This window comes from Leptodactylus fuscus, unplaced genomic scaffold (genome assembly GCF_031893055.1).
Source record: "Leptodactylus fuscus isolate aLepFus1 unplaced genomic scaffold, aLepFus1.hap2 HAP2_SCAFFOLD_145, whole genome shotgun sequence".
Classification (NCBI taxonomy): domain Eukaryota; kingdom Metazoa; phylum Chordata; class Amphibia; order Anura; family Leptodactylidae; genus Leptodactylus; species Leptodactylus fuscus.
The window spans coordinates 238,135-257,833 of NW_027440167.1; the positions used below are offsets into that span (position 1 = coordinate 238,135).

At 41.0% G+C, this 19,699-nt stretch overlaps 1 long non-coding RNA gene across 1 annotated transcript; it reads right to left on the reverse strand.

Annotated features, from left to right (window-relative positions):
- Positions 1 to 3,326: 3,326 nt before the first annotated feature.
- On the reverse strand, positions 3,327 to 4,910 carry LOC142187229 (uncharacterized). Its single transcript, XR_012712546.1, has 4 exons — positions 4,808 to 4,910; positions 4,410 to 4,443; positions 3,504 to 3,549; positions 3,327 to 3,377 (listed from the first exon to the last, which is right to left on the reverse strand). It is a non-coding gene; the product is annotated as an uncharacterized LOC142187229 (long non-coding RNA).
- Between the last annotated feature and the right edge of the window lie 14,789 nt (positions 4,911 to 19,699).

A 19,699-nucleotide genomic window follows, 5' to 3' on the forward strand; every position in this document is an offset into this window, starting at 1 on the left:
TATGTATGATAGTGAGGAGACCTGTCACTGTATGTATGTGTGATAGTGAGGAGACCTGTCACTGTATGTATGTATGTATGTGTGATAGTGAGGAGACCTGTCACTGTATGTATGTATGATAGTGAGGAGACCTGTCACTGTATGTATGTATGTATGATAGTGAGGAGACCTGTCACTGTATGTATGTATGATAGTGAGGAGGCCTGTCACTGTATGTATGTATGATAGTGAGGAGACCTGTCACTGTATGTATGTATGATAGTGAGGAGACCTGTCACTGTATGTTTGTATGATAGTGAGGAGACCTGTCACTGTATGTATGTATGATAGTGAGGAGATCTGTCACTGTATGTATGTATGATAGTGAGGAGACCTGTCACTGTATGTATGTATGATAGTGAGGAGACCTGTCACTGTATGTATGTATGATAGTGAGGAGACCTGTCACTGTATGTACGTATGTATGTATGATAGTGAGGAGACCTGGCACTATATGTATGTATGTATGATAGTGAGGAGACCTGTCACTGTATGTATGTGTGATAGTGAGGAGACCTGTCACTGTATGTTTGTATGTATGTATGATAGTGAGGAGACCTGTCACTGTATGTATGTATGTGTGATAGTGAGGAGACCTGTCACTGTATGTATGTATGTGTGATAGTGAGGAGACCTGTCACTGTATGTATGTATGTATGTGTGATAGTGAGCAGACCTGTCACTGTATGTATGTATGTATGATAGTGAGGAGACCTGTCACTGTATGTATGTATGTATGTATGATAGTGAGGAGACCTGTCACTGTATGTATGTATGTATGTATGATAGTGAGGAGACCTGTCACTGTATGTATGTATGTATGATATTGAGGAGACCTGTCACTGTATGTATGTGTGATAGTGAGGAGACCTGTCACTGTATGTATGTATGATAGTGAGGAGACCTGTCACTGTATGTATGTATGATAGTGAGGAGACCTGTCACTGTATGTTTGTATGATAGTGAGGAGACCTGTCACTGTATGTATGTATGATAGTGAGGAGACCTGTCACTGTATGTATGTATGTATGATAGTGAGGAGACCTGTCACTTTATGTATGTATGATAGTGAGGAGACCTGTCACTGTATGTATGTATGTATGTATGTATAATAGTGAGGAGACCTGTCACTGTATGTATGTATGTATGTATGTGTGATAGTGAGGAGACCTGTCACTGTATGTATGTATGATAGTGAGGAGACCTGTCACTGTATGTATGTATGATAGTGAGGAGACCTGTCACTGTATGTATGTATGATAGTGAGGAGACCTGTCACTGTATGTATGTATGTATGTATGATAGTGAGGAGACCTGTCACTGTATGTATGTATGATAGTGAGGAGACCTGTCACTGTATGTATGTATGATAGTGAGGAGACCTGTCACTGTATGTATGTATGTGTGATAGTGAGGAGACCTGTCACTGTATGTATGTATGTATGATAGTGAGGAGACCTGTCACTGTATGTATGTATGATAGTGAGGAGACCTGTCACTGTATGTATGTATGTATGTATGTATGTATGATAGTGAGGAGACCTGTCACTGTATGTATGTATGATAGTGAGGAGACCTGGCACTATATGTATGTATGTATGTATGTATGTATGATAGTGAGGAGACCTGTCACTGTATGTATGTATGTGTGATAGTGAGGAGACCTGTCACTGTATGTATGTATGTATGTATGATAGTGAGGAGACCTGTCACTGTATGTATGTGTTATAGTGAGGAGACCTGTCACTGTATGTATGTATGTATGTATGTGTGATAGTGAGGAGACCTGTCACCGTATGTATGTATGTGTTATAGTGAGGAGACCTGTCACTGTATGTATGTATGTGTTATAGTGAGGAGACCTTTCACTGTATGTATGTATGTATGTATGTGTGATAGTGAGCAGACCTGTCACTGTATGTATGTATGTATGATAGTGAGGAGACCTGTCACTGTATGTATGTATGTATGTATGTATGTATGATAGTGAGGAGACCTGTCACTGTATGTATGTATGTGTGATAGTGAGGAGACCTGTCACTGTATGTATGTATGTGTGATAGTGAGGAGACCTGTCACTGTATGTATGTATGATAGTGAGGAGACCTGTCACTGTATGTATGTATGTATGATAGTGAGGAGACCTGTCACTGTATGTATGTATGTATGATAGTGAGGAGACCTGTCACTGTATGTATGTATGTATGTGTGATAGTGAGGAGACCTGTCACTGTATGTATGTATGATAGTGAGGAGACCTGTCACTGTATGTATGTATGTATGTATGTATGATAGTGAGGAGACCTGTCACTGTATGTATGTATGTATGATAGTGAGGAGACCTGTCAATGTATTTATGTATGATAGTGAGGTGACCTGTCACTGTATGTATGTATGTATGATAGTGAGGAGACATGTCACTGTATGTATGTATGTATGATAGTGAGGAGACCTGGCACTGTATGTATGTATGTATGTATGATAGTGAGGAGACCTGTCACTGTATGTATGTATGTATGATAGTGAGGAGACCTGGCACTGTATGTATATATGTATGTATGTATGATAGTGAGGAGACCTGACACTGTATGTATGTATGTATGTATGTATGATAGTGAGGAGACCTGGCACTGTATGTATGTATGTATGTGTGATAGTGAGGAGACCTGTCACTGTATGTATGTATGTATGATAGTGAGGAGACCTGTCACTGTATGTATGTATGATAGTGAGGAGACCTGTCACTGTATGTATGTATGATAGTGTGGAGACCTGTCACTGTATGTATGTATGATAGTGAGGAGACCTGTCACTGTATGTATGTATGATAGTGAGGAGACCTGTCACTGTATGTATGTATGATAGTGAGGAGACCTGTCACTGTATGTATGTATGATAGTGAGGAGACCTGTCACTGTATGTATGTATGATAGTGAGGAGACCTGTCACTGTATGTATGTATGTATGTATGATAGTGAGGAGACCTGGCACTATATGTATGTATGTATGTATATATGTATGATAGTGAGGAGACCTGTCACTGTATGTATGTATGATAGTGAGGAGACCTGTCACTGTATGTATGTATGATAGTGAGGAGACCTGTCACTGTATGTATGTATGATAGTGAGGAGACCTGTCACTGTATGTATGTATGATAGTGAGGAGACCTGTCACTGTATGTATGTATGTATGTATGATAGTGAGGAGACCTGGCACCATATGTATGTATGTATGTATGATAGTGAGGAGACCTGTCACTGTATGTATGTGTGATAGTGAGGAGACCTGTCACTGTATGTATGTATGTATGTATGTATGTGTGATAGTGAGGAGACCTGTCACTGTATGTATGTATGTATGTATGATAGTGAGGAGACCTGTCACTGTATGTATGTATGTATGTGTTATAGTGAGGAGACCTGTCACTGTATGTATGTATGTATGTGTGATAGTGAGCAGACCTGTCACTGTATGTATGTATGTATGTATGTGTGATAGTGAGGAGACCTGTCACTGTATGTATGTATGTGTTATAGTGAGGAGACCTGTCACTGTATGTATGTATGTATGTATGTATGTGTGATAGTGAGCAGACCTGTCACTGTATGTATGTATGTGTTATAGTGAGGAGACCTGTCACTGCATGTATGTATGTATGTATGTGTGATAGTGAGCAGACCTGTCACCGTATGTATGTATGTGTGATAGTGAGGAGACCTGTCACTGTATGTATGTATGATAGTGAGGAGACCTGTCACTGTATGTATGTATGTATGTATGATAGTGAGGAGACCTGTCACTGTATGTATGTATGTATGTGTGATAGTGAGGAGACCTGTCACTGTATGTATGTATGATAGTGAGGAGACCTGTCACTGTATGTATGTATGTATGATAGTGAGGAGACCTGTCACTGTATGTATGTATGTATGTGTGATAGTGAGGAGACCTGTCACTGTATGTATGTATGATAGTGAGGAGACCTGGCACTGTATGTATGTATGTATGTATGATAGTGAGCAGACCTGTCACTGTATGTATGTATGTATGATAGTGAGGAGACCTGGCACTGTATGTATGTATGTATGATAGTGAGGAGACCTGTCACTGTATGTATGTATGTATGATAGTGAGGAGACCTGGCACTGTATGTATGTATGTATGATAGTGAGGAGACCTGTCACTGTATGTATGTATGATAGTGAGGAGACCTGTCACTGTATGTATGTATGATAGTGAGGAGACCTGGCATTGTATGTATGTATGTATGTATGATAGTGAGCAGACCTGTCACTGTATGTGTGTATGTATGTATGATAGTGAGGAGACCTGTCACTGTATGTATGTATGTATGATAGTGAGGAGACCTGTCACTGTATGTATGTGTGATAGTGAGGAGACCTGTCACTGTATGTATGTATGATAGTGAGCAGACCTGGCACTGTATGTATGTATGATAGTGAGGAGACCTGGCACTGTATGTATGTATGATAGTGTGGAGACCTGGCACTGTATGTATGTATGATAGTGAGCAGACCTGTCACTGTATGTATGTATGTATGATAGTGAGGAGACCTGTCACTGTGTGTATGTATGTATGATAGTGAGGAGACCTGTCACTGTGTGTATGTATGTATGATAGTGAGGAGACCTGTCACTGTATGTATGTATGTATGATAGTGAGCAGACCTGTCACTGTATGTATTTATGATAGTGAGGAGACCTGTCACTGTATGTATGCATGTATGTATGATAGTGAGGAGACCTGTCACTGTATGTATGTATGTATGTGTGATAGTGAGGAGACCTGTCACTGTATGTATGTATGTATGTGTGATAGTGAGGAGACCTGTCACTGTATGTATGTATGTATGTGTGATAGTGAGCAGACCTGTCACTGTATGTATGTATGTATGTATGATAGTGAGGAGACCTGTCACTGTATGTATGTATGTATGTATGATAGTGAGGAGACCTGTCACTGTATGTATGTATGTATGTATGATAGTGAGGAGACCTGTCACTGTATGTATGTATGTATGTATGTATGATATTGAGGAGACCTGTCACTGTATGTATGTGTGATAGTGAGGAGACCTGTCACTGTATGTATGTATGATAGTGAGGAGACCTGTCACTGTATGTATGTATGATAGTGAGGAGACCTGTCACTGTATGTATGTATGATAGTGAGGAGACCTGTCACTGTATGTATGTATGATAGTGAGGAGACCTGTCACTGTATGTATGTATGATAGTGAGGAGACCTGTCACTGTATGTATGTATGTATGTATGATAGTGAGGAGACCTGTCACTTTATGTATGTATGATAGTGAGGAGACCTGTCACTGTATGTGTGTATGTATAATAGTGAGGAGACCTGTCACTGTATGTATGTATGTATGTGTGATAGTGAGGAGACCTGTCACTGTATGTATGTATGATAGTGAGGAGACCTGTCACTGTATGTATGTATGACAGTGAGGAGACCTGTCACTGTATGTATGTATGTATGTATGATAGTGAGGAGACCTGTCACTGTATGTATGTATGTATGATAGTGAGGAGACCTGGCACTATATGTATGTATGTATGTATGATAGTGAGGAGACCTGTCACTGTATGTATGTGTGATAGTGAGGAGACCTGTCACTGTATGTATGTATGTATGTATGTGTGATAGTGAGGAGACCTGTCACTGTATGTATGTATGTATGTGTTATAGTGAGGAGACCTGTCACTGTATGTATGTATGTATGATAGTGAGGAGACCTGTCACTGTATGTATGTATGTATGATAGTGAGGAGACCTGTCATTGTATGTATGTATGTATGTATGTGTTATAGTGAGGAGACCTGTCACTGTATGTATGTATGTATGTATGTGTGATAGTGAGCAGACCTGTCACTGTATGTATGTATGTATGTATGATAGTGAGGAGACCTGTCACTGTATGTATGTATGTATGTGTGATAGTGAGGAGACCTGTCACTGTATGTATGTATGATAGTGAGGAGACCTGTCACTGTATGTTTGTATGTATGTATGATAGTGAGGAGACCTGTCACTGTATGTATGTATGATAGTGAGGAGACCTGGCACTGTATGTATGTATGATAGTGAGGAGACCTGTCACTGTATGTATGTATGTATGTATGTATGTATGATAGTGAGGAGACCTGTCACTGTATGTATGTATGTATGTGTGATAGTGAGGAGACCTGTCACTGTATGTATGTATGATAGTGAGGAGACCTGTCACTGTATGTATGTATGATAGTGAGCAGACCTGTCACTGTATGTATGTATGATAGTGAGCAGACCTGTCACTGTATGTATGTATGTATGATAGTGAGGAGACCTGTCACTGTATGTATGTATGTATGATAGTGAGGAGACCTGTCACTGTATGTATGTATGTATGTATGATAGTGAGGAGACCTGGCACTGTATGTATGTATGTATGATAGTGAGGAGACCTGGCACTATATGTATGTATGTATGTATGATAGTGAGGAGACCTGTCACTGTATGTATGTATATATGTATGATAGTGAGGAGACCTGTCACTGTATGTATGTATGATAGTGAGGAGACCTGGCACTATATGTATGTATGTATGTATGTATGTATGATAGTGAGGAGACCTGTCACTGTATGTATGTATGTGTTATAGTGAGGAGACCTGTCACTGTATGTATGTATGTATGTATGTATGATAGTGAGGAGACCTGTCACTGTATGTGTGTATGATAGTGAGGAGACCTGTCACTGTATGTATGTATGTATGTATGTGTGATAGTGAGGAGATCTGTCACTGTATGTATGTATGTTTGTATGATAGTGAGGAGACCTGTCACTGTATGTATGTATGATAGTGAGGAGACCTGTCACTGTATGTATGTATGATAGTGAGGAGACCTGTCACTGTATGTATGTATGTATGATAGTGAGGAGACCTGTCACTGTATGTATGTATGATAGTGAGGTGACCTGTCACTGTATGTATGTATGTATGTATGATAGTGAGGAGACCTGTCACATACATACAGTACATACCAATAGTTTGGCCGCACCTTCTCACTCGCAGAGTTTTCTGTATCTCCATGACTATGACAATTGTAGATGACACTGAAGTCAGACATGTGGGATTATAGACTTACCAAACAGTGTGACACAACTGACAATCTGTCTTCTATTCTCGCTTCCTTTTGCTTTGATTCCTGCTTTGCACACTCTTGGCATTCTCTTGATGAGCTCCATGAGGTAGTCACTGGGAATGGTTCTCACTTCTCAGGTGTGCCCTGTCAGGTGTAATAAGTGGGATTTCTTACCTTATAAATGGGGTTGTGACCATCAGTTGTGTTGTGCAGAAGTTCGGTGGATACACTGCTGATAGTCTGACTGAATAGACTCTTAGAATTTGTATTATGGATAGAAAGAAGCAGCGAAGTAAAGAAAAACGAGTGGCCATCATTACTGTAAGACATGAAGGTCAGTCAGTCTGAAAACTTGGGAAAACTTTGAAAGTGTCCCCAAGTGCAGTTACAAATACCATCAAGCGCTACAAAGAAACTGGCTGACATGAGGACCGCCCCAGGAAAGGAAGACCAAGAGTCACCTCTGCTGCAAAGGATGAGGACCGCCCCAGGAAAGGAAGACCAAGAGTCACCTCTGCTGCGGAGGATAAGGACCGCCCCAGGAAAGGAAGACCAAGAGTCACCTCTGCTGTGGAGGATAAGGCCCGCTCCAGGAATGGAAGACCAAGAGTCACCTCTGCTGTGGAGGATAAGGCCCGCTCCAGGAATGGAAGACCAAGAGTCACCTCTGCTGCGGAGGATGAAGACTACCCCAGGAATGGAAGACCAAGAGTCACCTCTGCTGCAAAGGATGAGGACCACCCCAGGAATGGAAGACCAAGAGTCACCTCTGCTGCAAAGGATGAGGACCGCCCCAGGAAAGGAAGACCAAGAGTCACCTCTGCTGCGGAGGGTAAGTCCATCCGAGTCACCAGCCTCAGAAATCGCAGGTTACCAGCAGCTCAGATTAGAGACCAGGCAATGCCACACAGAGTTCTAGCAGCAGACACATCTCTACAACAACTGGTAAGAGGAGACTTTGTGCAGCCGCCGCCTTCATGGTAAAATAGCTGCTAGAAAACCACTGCTAAGGACCGGCAACAAGCAGAAGAGACCACAAGGAATGGACATTAGACCAGTGGGAATCTGTGCCAAGGTCTCATGAGTCCTAATGTGAGATCTCTGGTATCAACCAGCGTGTCTTTGGTGACCAGATGGACTCTACATGGCTGGTCCCCACCGTGAAGCCTGGAGGAGGAGGTGTGATGGTGCCGGGGGGGGGGGGGGGGGCAAGCTGGTGACACTGTTGGGGATTTATACTGAACCAGCATGGCTACCACAGTATCTTGCAGCGGCATGCTATTCCATCCGGACAATGACCCCAAACACCTCCAGGCTGTGACCAAGAAGGAGAGTGATGGGGGGTGTGGGGGGCTACACCAGATGACCCGGCCCCCACAGTCACCAGACCTGAATCCAATCCAGGTGGTTTGGGGTGAACTGGACCGCAGAGTGAAGGCAAAAGGGCCAACAAGTGCTAAGCATCTCTGGGAACTCCTTCAAGACTGTTGGAAGACCATTCCTGGTGACTACCTCATGGAGCTCATCAAGAGAATGCAGAGAGTGTGCGAAGAAGGAATCAAAGCAAAAGGAGCCGAGAATAGAAGACAGATTGTCAGTTGTGTCACACTGTTTGGTAAGTCTATAATCCCACATGTCTGACTTCTGTGTCATCTACAATTGTCATAGTCATGGAAATACAGAAAACTCTGCGAGTGAGAAGGCATGGCCAAACTATTGCTGTGTACTCTGTATGTATGTGTGTATATATATATATATATAATGTGTGTGTGTGTGATCCTGCCATCTCGCACTGCTACATACATACATACAGTGACAGGTCTCCTCACTATCATACATACATACAGTGACAGGTCTCCTCACTGTCACATACATACATACAGTGACAGATCTCCTCACTATCACACACATACATACATAATACATACATATAGTCCCAGGTCTCCTCACTATCACACATACATACATACATACATAATACATCCATATAGTCCCAGGTCTCCTCACTATCACACATACATACATACATACATACATACATACATATAGTGCCAGGTCTCCTCACTATCACACACATACATACATACATACATACATCCATATAGTCCCAGGTCTCCTCACTATCACACATACATACATACAGTGACAGGTCTCCTCACTATCACACACATACATACATACATAATACATCCATATAGTCCCAGGTCTCCTCACTATCACACATACATACATACATAAATACATATAGTGCCAGGTCTCCTCACTATCATTCATTCATACATACATACATACATACATACAGTGACAGGTCTCCTCACTATCATACATACATACATACATACAGTGACAGGTCTCCTCACTATCACACATACATACATACATATAGTGCCAGGTCTCCTCACTATCATACATACAGTGACAGCTCTCCTCACTATCATACATACATACAGTGACATGTCTCCTCACTATCATACATACATACAGTGACAGCTCTCCTCACTATCATACATACATACATACAGTGACTGACAGATCTCCTCACTATCACACATACATACATACATACAGTGACAGGTCTCCTCACTATCACACATACATACATACATACATACATACATATAGTGCCAGGTCTCCTCACTCTCATACATATATACATACATACAGTGACAGGTCTCCTCACTATCATACATACATACAGTGACAGCTCTCCTCACTATCATACATACATACATACAGTGACAGCTCTCCTCACTATCATACATACATACATACAGTGACAGCTCTCCTCACTATCATACATACATACAGTGACAGGTCTCCTCACTATCATACATACATACATACAGTGACATGTCTCCTCACTATCATACATACATACAGTGACAGATCTCCTCACTATCATACATACATACAGTGACAGGTCTCCTCACTATCATACATACATACATACATACAGTGACAGGTCTCCTCACTATCATACATACATACAGTGACAGGTCTCCTCACTGTCACATACATACATATAGTGCCAGATCTCCTCACTATCACATACATACATACATACATACATACATACATATAGTCCCAGGTCTCCTCACTATCACACATACATACATACATACAGTGACAGATCTCCTCACTATCACACATACATACATACATATAGTGCCAGATCTCCTCACTATCACACACATACATACATAATACATACATATAGTCCCAGGTCTCCTCACTATCACACATACATACATACATACATAATACATCCATATAGTCCCAGGTCTCCTCACTATCACACATACATACATACATACATACATACATATAGTGCCAGGTCTCCTCACTATCACACACATACATACATACAGTGACAGATCTCCTCACTATCACACATACATACATATAGTGCCAGATCTCCTCACTATCACACACATACATACATAATACATACATATAGTCCCAGGTCTCCTCACTATCACACATACATACATACATAATACATCCATATAGTCCCAGGTCTCCTCACTATCACACATACATACATACATACAGTGACAGGTCTCCTCACTATCACATACATACATACATAAATACATATAGTGCCAGGTCTCCTCACTATCATACATACATACATACAGTGACAGGTCTCCTCACTATCATACATACATACATACATACATACATACAGTGACAGGTCTCCTCACTATCACACATACATACATACATATAGTGCCAGGTCTCCTCACTATCTCACACATACATACATACAGTGACAGCTCTCCTCACTATCATACATACATAGAGTGACATGTCTCCTCACTATCATACATACATACAGTGACAGCTCTCCTCACTATCATACATACATACATACATACATACATACAGTGACTGACAGATCTCCTCACTATCACACATACATACATACATACATACAGTGACAGGTCTCCTCACTATCACACATACATACATACATACATACATACATACATATAGTGCCAGGTCTCCTCACTCTCATACATATATACATACATACAGTGACAGCTCTCCTCACTATCATACATACATACATACATACAGTGACAGATCTCCTCACTATCACACATACATACATACAGTGCCAGGTCTCCTCACTATCACACATACATACATACAGTGACAGATCTCCTCACTATCACACATACATACATACAGTGACAGGTCTCCTCACTATCATACATACATACAGTGACATGTCTCCTCACTATCATACATACATACATACATACAGTGACATGTCTCCTCACTATCATACATACATACATACAGTGACAGCTCTCCTCACTATCACACATACATACATACAGTGACAGGTCTCCTCACTATCATACATACATACAGTGACATGTCTCCTCACTATCATACATACATACATACAGTGACATGTCTCCTCACTATCATACATACATACATACAGTGACATGTCTCCTCACTATCATACATACATACATACAGTGACAGCTCTCCTCACTATCATACATACATACATACAGTGACATGTCTCCTCACTATCACACATACATACATACATACATACATATAGTGACAGCTCTCCTCACTATCATACATACAGTGACAGGTCTCCTCACTATCACACACATACATACATACATAATACATCCATATAGTCCCAGGTCTCCTCACTATCACACATACATACATACATACATAAATACATATAGTGCCAGGTCTCCTCACTATCATTCATTCATACATACATACATACAGTGACAGGTCTCCTCACTATCATACATACATACATACATACAGTGACAGGTCTCCTCACTATCACACATACATACATACATATAGTGCCAGGTCTCCTCACTATCATACATACATACATACAGTGACAGCTCTCCTCACTATCATACATACATACAGTGACATGTCTCCTCACTATCATACATACATACAGTGACAGCTCTCCTCACTATCATACATACATACATACAGTGACTGACAGATCTCCTCACTATCACACATACATACATACATACAGTGACAGGTCTCCTCACTATCACACATACATACATACATACATACATATAGTGCCAGGTCTCCTCACTCTCATACATATATACATACATACAGTGACAGGTCTCCTCACTATCATACATACATACAGTGACAGCTCTCCTCACTATCATACATACATACATACAGTGACAGCTCTCCTCACTATCATACATACATACATACAGTGACAGCTCTCCTCACTATCATACATACATACAGTGACAGGTCTCCTCACTATCATACATACATACATACAGTGACATGTCTCCTCACTATCATACATACATACAGTGACAGATCTCCTCACTATCATACATACATACAGTGACAGGTCTCCTCACTATCATTCATACATACATACATACATACAGTGACAGGTCTCCTCACTATCATACATACATACAGTGACAGGTCTCCTCACTGTCACATACATACATATAGTGCCAGATCTCCTCACTATCACATACATACATACATACATACATATAGTCCCAGGTCTCCTCACTATCACACATACATACATACATACAGTGACAGATCTCCTCACTATCACACATACATACATACATATAGTGCCAGATCTCCTCACTATCACACACATACATACATAATACATACATATAGTCCCAGGTCTCCTCACTATCACACATACATACATACATACATACATACATAATACATCCATATAGTCCCAGGTCTCCTCACTATCACACATACATACATACATACATATAGTGCCAGGTCTCCTCACTATCACACACATACATACATACAGTGACAGATCTCCTCACTATCACACATACATACATATAGTGCCAGATCTCCTCACTATCACACACATACATACATAATACATACATATAGTCCCAGGTCTCCTCACTATCACACATACATACATACATACATACATACAGTGCCAGGTCTCCTCACTATCACACACATACATACATACATACATACATACATACATACATACATACATCCATATAGTCCCAGGTCTCCTCACTATCACACATACATACATACATAATACATCCATATAGTCCCAGGTCTCCTCACTATCACACATACATACATACATAATACATCCATATAGTCCCAGGTCTCCTCACTATCACACATACATACATACATACAGTGACAGGTCTCCTCACTATCACACATACATACATACATACATACATATAGTGCCAGGTCTCCTCACTCTCATACATATATACATACATACAGTGACAGCTCTCCTCACTATCATACATACATACAGTGACAGCTCTCCTCACTATCATACATACATACAGTGACAGGTCTCCTCACTATCATACATACATACATACAGTGACATGTCTCCTCACTATCATACATACATACAGTGACAGATCTCCTCACTATCATACATACATACAGTGACAGGTCTCCTCACTATCATACATACATACAGTGACAGATCTCCTCACTATCACACATACATACAGTGACAGATCTCCTCACTATCATACATACATACAGTGACATGTCTCCTCACTATCATACATACATACAGTGACATGTCTCCTCACTATCATACATACATACAGTGACATGTCTCCTCACTATCATACATACATACAGTGACAGCTCTCCTCACTATCATACATAGATACAGTGACAGATCTCACTATCACACATACATACATACATTGACATGTCTCCTCACTATCACACATACATACATACATACATACATATATTGACAGCTCTCCTCACTATCATACATACGGTGACATGTCTCCTCACTATCATACATACAGTGACAGCTCTCCTCACTATCATACATACATACAGTGACAGCTCTCCTCACTATCATACATACATACATACATACATACAGTGACAGATCTCCTCACTATCATTCATACATACATACATACAGTGACAGATCTCCTCACTATCACACATACATACATACATACATACATACATACAGTGACTTGTCTCCTCACTATCATACATACATACATACAGTGACAGGTCTCCTCACTATCATACATACATACAGTGACTTGTCTCCTCACTATCATACATACATACATACATACAGTGACAGAACTCCTCACTATCACACATACATACATATAGTGACAGATCTCCTCACTATCATACATACATACATACATACAGTGCCAGGTCTCCTCACTATCACACATACATACATACATACATATAGTGCCAGGTCTCCTCACTATCATACATACATACATACATACAGTGACAGGTCTCCTCACTATCATACATACATACAGTGACAGATCTCCTCACTATCATACATACATACAGTGACAGATCTCCTCACTATCACACATACATACATACAGTGACAGATCTCCTCACTATCATACATACATACATACAGTGACTTGTCTCCTCACTATCATACATACATACATACAGTGACATGTCTCCTCACTATCATACATACATACATACATACAGTGACAAAACTCCTCACTATCATACATACATACATACATACATACAGTGCCAGGTCTCCTCACTATCACACATACATACATACATACATACATACATATAGTGCCAGGTCTCCTCACTATCATACATACAGTGACAGGTCTCCTCACTATCACACATACATACATACAGTGCCAGGGCTCCTCACTATCATAATTACATACAGTGACAGGTCTCCTCACTATCACACATACATACATACAGTGACAGATCTCCTCACTATCACACATACATACATACATACATACATACAGTGACAGGTCTCCTCACTATCACACATACATACATACAGTGACAGATCTCCTCACTATCATACATACATACATACATACAGTGACAGATCTCCTCACTATCATACATACATACATACATACAGTGACAGATCTCCTCACTATCATACATACATACATACATACAGTGACAGATCTCCTCACTATCACACATACATACATACAGTGCCAGGTCTCCTCACTATCACACATACATACATACAGTGACAGCTCTCCTCACTATCACACATACATACATACATACAGTGACAGGTCTCCTCACTATCATACATACATACAGTGACATGTCTCCTCACTATCATACATACATACATACAGTGACATGTCTCCTCACTATCATACATACATACATACAGTGACATGTCTCCTCACTATCATACATACATACATACAGTGACAGCTCTCCTCACTATCATACATACATACATACAGTGACATGTCTCCTCACTATCACACATACATACATACATACATATAGTGACAGCTCTCCTCACTATCATACATACAGTGACATGTCTCCTCACTATCATACATACATACAGTGACAGCTCTCCTCACTATCATACATACATACATACAGTGACAGGTCTCCTCACTATCATACATACATACAGTGACATGTCTCCTCACTATCATACATACATACAGTGACAGCTCTCCTCACTATCATACATACATACATACATACATACAGTGACAGATCTCCTCACTATCATACATACATACATACAGTGACAGGTCTCCTCACTATCATACATACATACATACATACATACATACAGTGACAGATCTCCTCACTATCACACATACATACATACATACAGTGACTTGTCTCCTCACTATCATACATACATACAGTGACAGGTCTCCTCACTATCATACATACATACAGTGACAGGTCTCCTCAATATCATACATACATACATACATACATACAGTGACAGAACTCCTCAATATCACACATACATACATACAGTGACAGATCTCCTCACTATCATACATACATACGTACATACAGTGCCAGGTCTCCTCACTATCACACATACATACATACATACATACATATAGTGCCAGGTCTCCTCACTATCATACATACATACATACATACAGTGACAGATCTCCTCACTATCATACATACATACATACAGTGACAGATCTCCTCACTATCACACATACATACATACAGTGACAGATCTCCTCACTATCATACATACATACATACAGTGACTTGTCTCCTCACTATCATACATACATACATACAGTGACATGTCTCCTCACTATCATACATACATACATACAGTGACAGAACTCCTCACTATCACACATACATACATACATACATACATACAGTGACAGATCTCCTCACTATCATACATACATACATACATACAGTGACAGAACTCCTCACTATCACACATACATACATACATACAGTGACAGAACTCCTCACTATCATACATACATACATACATACATACAGTGCCAGGTCTCCTCACTATCACACATACATACATACATATAGTGCCAGGTCTCCTCACTATCATACATACATACATACATACATACAGTGACAGATCTCCTCACTATCACACATACATACATACATACAGTGCCAGGGCTCCTCACTATCACACATACATACATACATACATACATACATACAGTGCCAGGTCTCCTCACTATCATACATACATACAGTGACAGGTCTCCTCACTATCATACATACATACATACAGTGACAGATCTCCTCACTATCATACATACATACATACATACAGTGACAGATCTCCTCACTATCATACATACATACATACATACAGTGACAGATCTCCTCACTATCATACATACATACATACATACAGTGACAGATCTCCTCACTATCATACATACATACATACATACATACAGTGACAGATCTCCTCACTATCATACATACATACATACATACAGTGACAGGTCACCTCACTATCATACATACATACATACATACAGTGACAGATCTCCTCACTATCATACATACATACATACATACAGTGACAGATCTCCTCACTATCATACATACATACATACATACAGTGACAGATCTCCTCACTATCATACATACATACAGTGCCAGGTCTCCTCACTATAATACATACATACAGTGACAGATCTCCTCACTATCACACATACATACATACAGTGACAGGTCTCCTCACTATCATACATACATACAGTGACATGTCTCCTCACTATCATACATACATACATACAGTGACATGTCTCCTCACTATCATACATACATACAGTGACAGCTCTCCTCACTATCACACATACATACATACAGTGACAGGTCTCCTCACTATCATACATACATACAGTGACATGTCTCCTCACTATCATACATACATACATACAGTGACAGGTCTCCTCACTATCATACATACATACATACATACAGTGACATGTCTCCTCACTATCATACATACATACATACAGTGACAGCTCTCCTCACTATCATACATACATACAGTGACAGGTCTTCTCACTATCATACATACATACATACTGTACATACATACATACATACATACATACAGTGCCAGGTCTCCTCACTATCATACATACATACAGTGACAGATCTCCTCACTATCACACATACATACATACAGTGACAGGTCTCCTCACTATCATACATACATACAGTGACATGTCTCCTCACTATCATACATACATACATACAGTGACATGTCTCCTCACTATCATACATACATACAGTGACAGCTCTCCTCACTATCACACATACATACATACAGTGACAGGTCTCCTCACTATCATACATACATACAGTGACATGTCTCCTCACTATCATACATACATACATACATACAGTGACAGGTCTCCTCACTATCATACATACATACATACATACAGTGACATGTCTCCTCACTATCATACATACATACATACAGTGACAGCTCTCCTCACTATCATACATACATACAGTGACAGGTCTTCTCACTATCATACATACATACATACTGTACATACATACATACATACATACATACAGTGACAGGTCACCTCACTATCATACATACATACATACAGTGACAGCTCTCCTCACTATCATACATACATACATACATACATACAGTGACAGGTCTCCTCACTATCATACATACATACATACAGTGCCAGGTCTCCTCACTATATAAGTCCTCAGTAATGGGGTGCTGTATACTGGGGGTCTCCCCTTGACCACACGTATAAGGTTTGAGGGGTGGGGGTTGTTATGGGGCAGTTCTCTCTTTGCTATGGTCATGTATTTCACTCCATACAGACGGGAATGTGTGAGTATTCTGGGGTGGGGCCCCCGGCCCCGGTTTGGCCCCCGGCCCCATAAGCTTCTCCAGATGTGTCTATGACGCCCTCACCCCTCCTAATTCTTCTGTCACTCCTGTAACCCTTTCAGTGCCGGTGCAGGACAGACGCCAGGAAGTCTTATAGTAGCGGCCACATTGTCAGTTCTCCAAGATTAGGATGTAAGAAGGGGGAGGGGGGTGTCCACAGCTGGAGGGGGCGGGGTATCATACTATAGTGATGTCTATGGAGGGGGGTGTCCACAGCTGGATGTGCCGGGGTATCATACTATAGTGATGTCTATGGAGGGGGGTGTCCACAGCTGGATGTGCCGGGGTATCATACTGTAGTGATGTCTATGGAGGGGGGTGTCCACAGCTGGATGTGCCGGGGTATCATACTGTAGTGATGTCTATGAAGGTAACATAACTCTCATCCTCTCTCTCTTGTAGGTGAGGGGCTCCCTGTATCTCCGCAGACCCCCTACTGGGAGGTGTTTCCAGAGCTGAGCTGTGATGGGCGTGTACTGACCCTGGATGATGCTGTACAGGTGAGCTGACATCACTATACAGCCGCTGTTTATTGCTGTGTGTCCGGGCTCCGCTCGCAGCACGACTAGGACTTTGCTGCACCTCCTCTGGCTTTTCTAGCTGTTCGCAGTCTCTGCGGCAGTGACTACATGAGTGATACACAGTCTCTCCATCAGTCTGGCTCCGCCTTCTCTCATTGCTGTTGCTGGATCCGCTTTGCAGGTCGGAGCCTTGTCCGGGACCATTTTCTGTCACTTCCACCACAGATTTCCCATTGGATTGAGCTCCGGACTGTTTGCAGGCCATGGCATTGTCCTGATGTGTCTTTCTTCATCAATGTTCTCACACTTGTTGCTCTATGGTAAGATGTATTATCATCCTGAAAGATGATGTCATCGCCCCCAAACATCCTGTCCATAGATGGGGTAAGAGACGTGTCCACCATGTCACTGTAACCCCTGACAGCCGTCTCCCCGGGGCCGGTACCTGAAGAGTCCTGTGTATCGCTCATGTAGTCACTGCCTGTCAGAAAAGCCAGAGGAGGTGCAGCAAAGTCCTAGTCATGTGCTGGAGGGTAGTGGGTTTGGTTTTCATGATTCCATATAATTTATTCCCTGAGCTTGTTCTAAATATCTGAGTTGATGTCAGTGATTTCTACCTAGAGATTCCTCTCTCCATTAAGGACACATGCACACTCTGCCAATCCGTGTGTGTCAGGATAGAGAACTATCTGATGTGTATGGGCAGATTGTGAAACTACAACTCCCTGC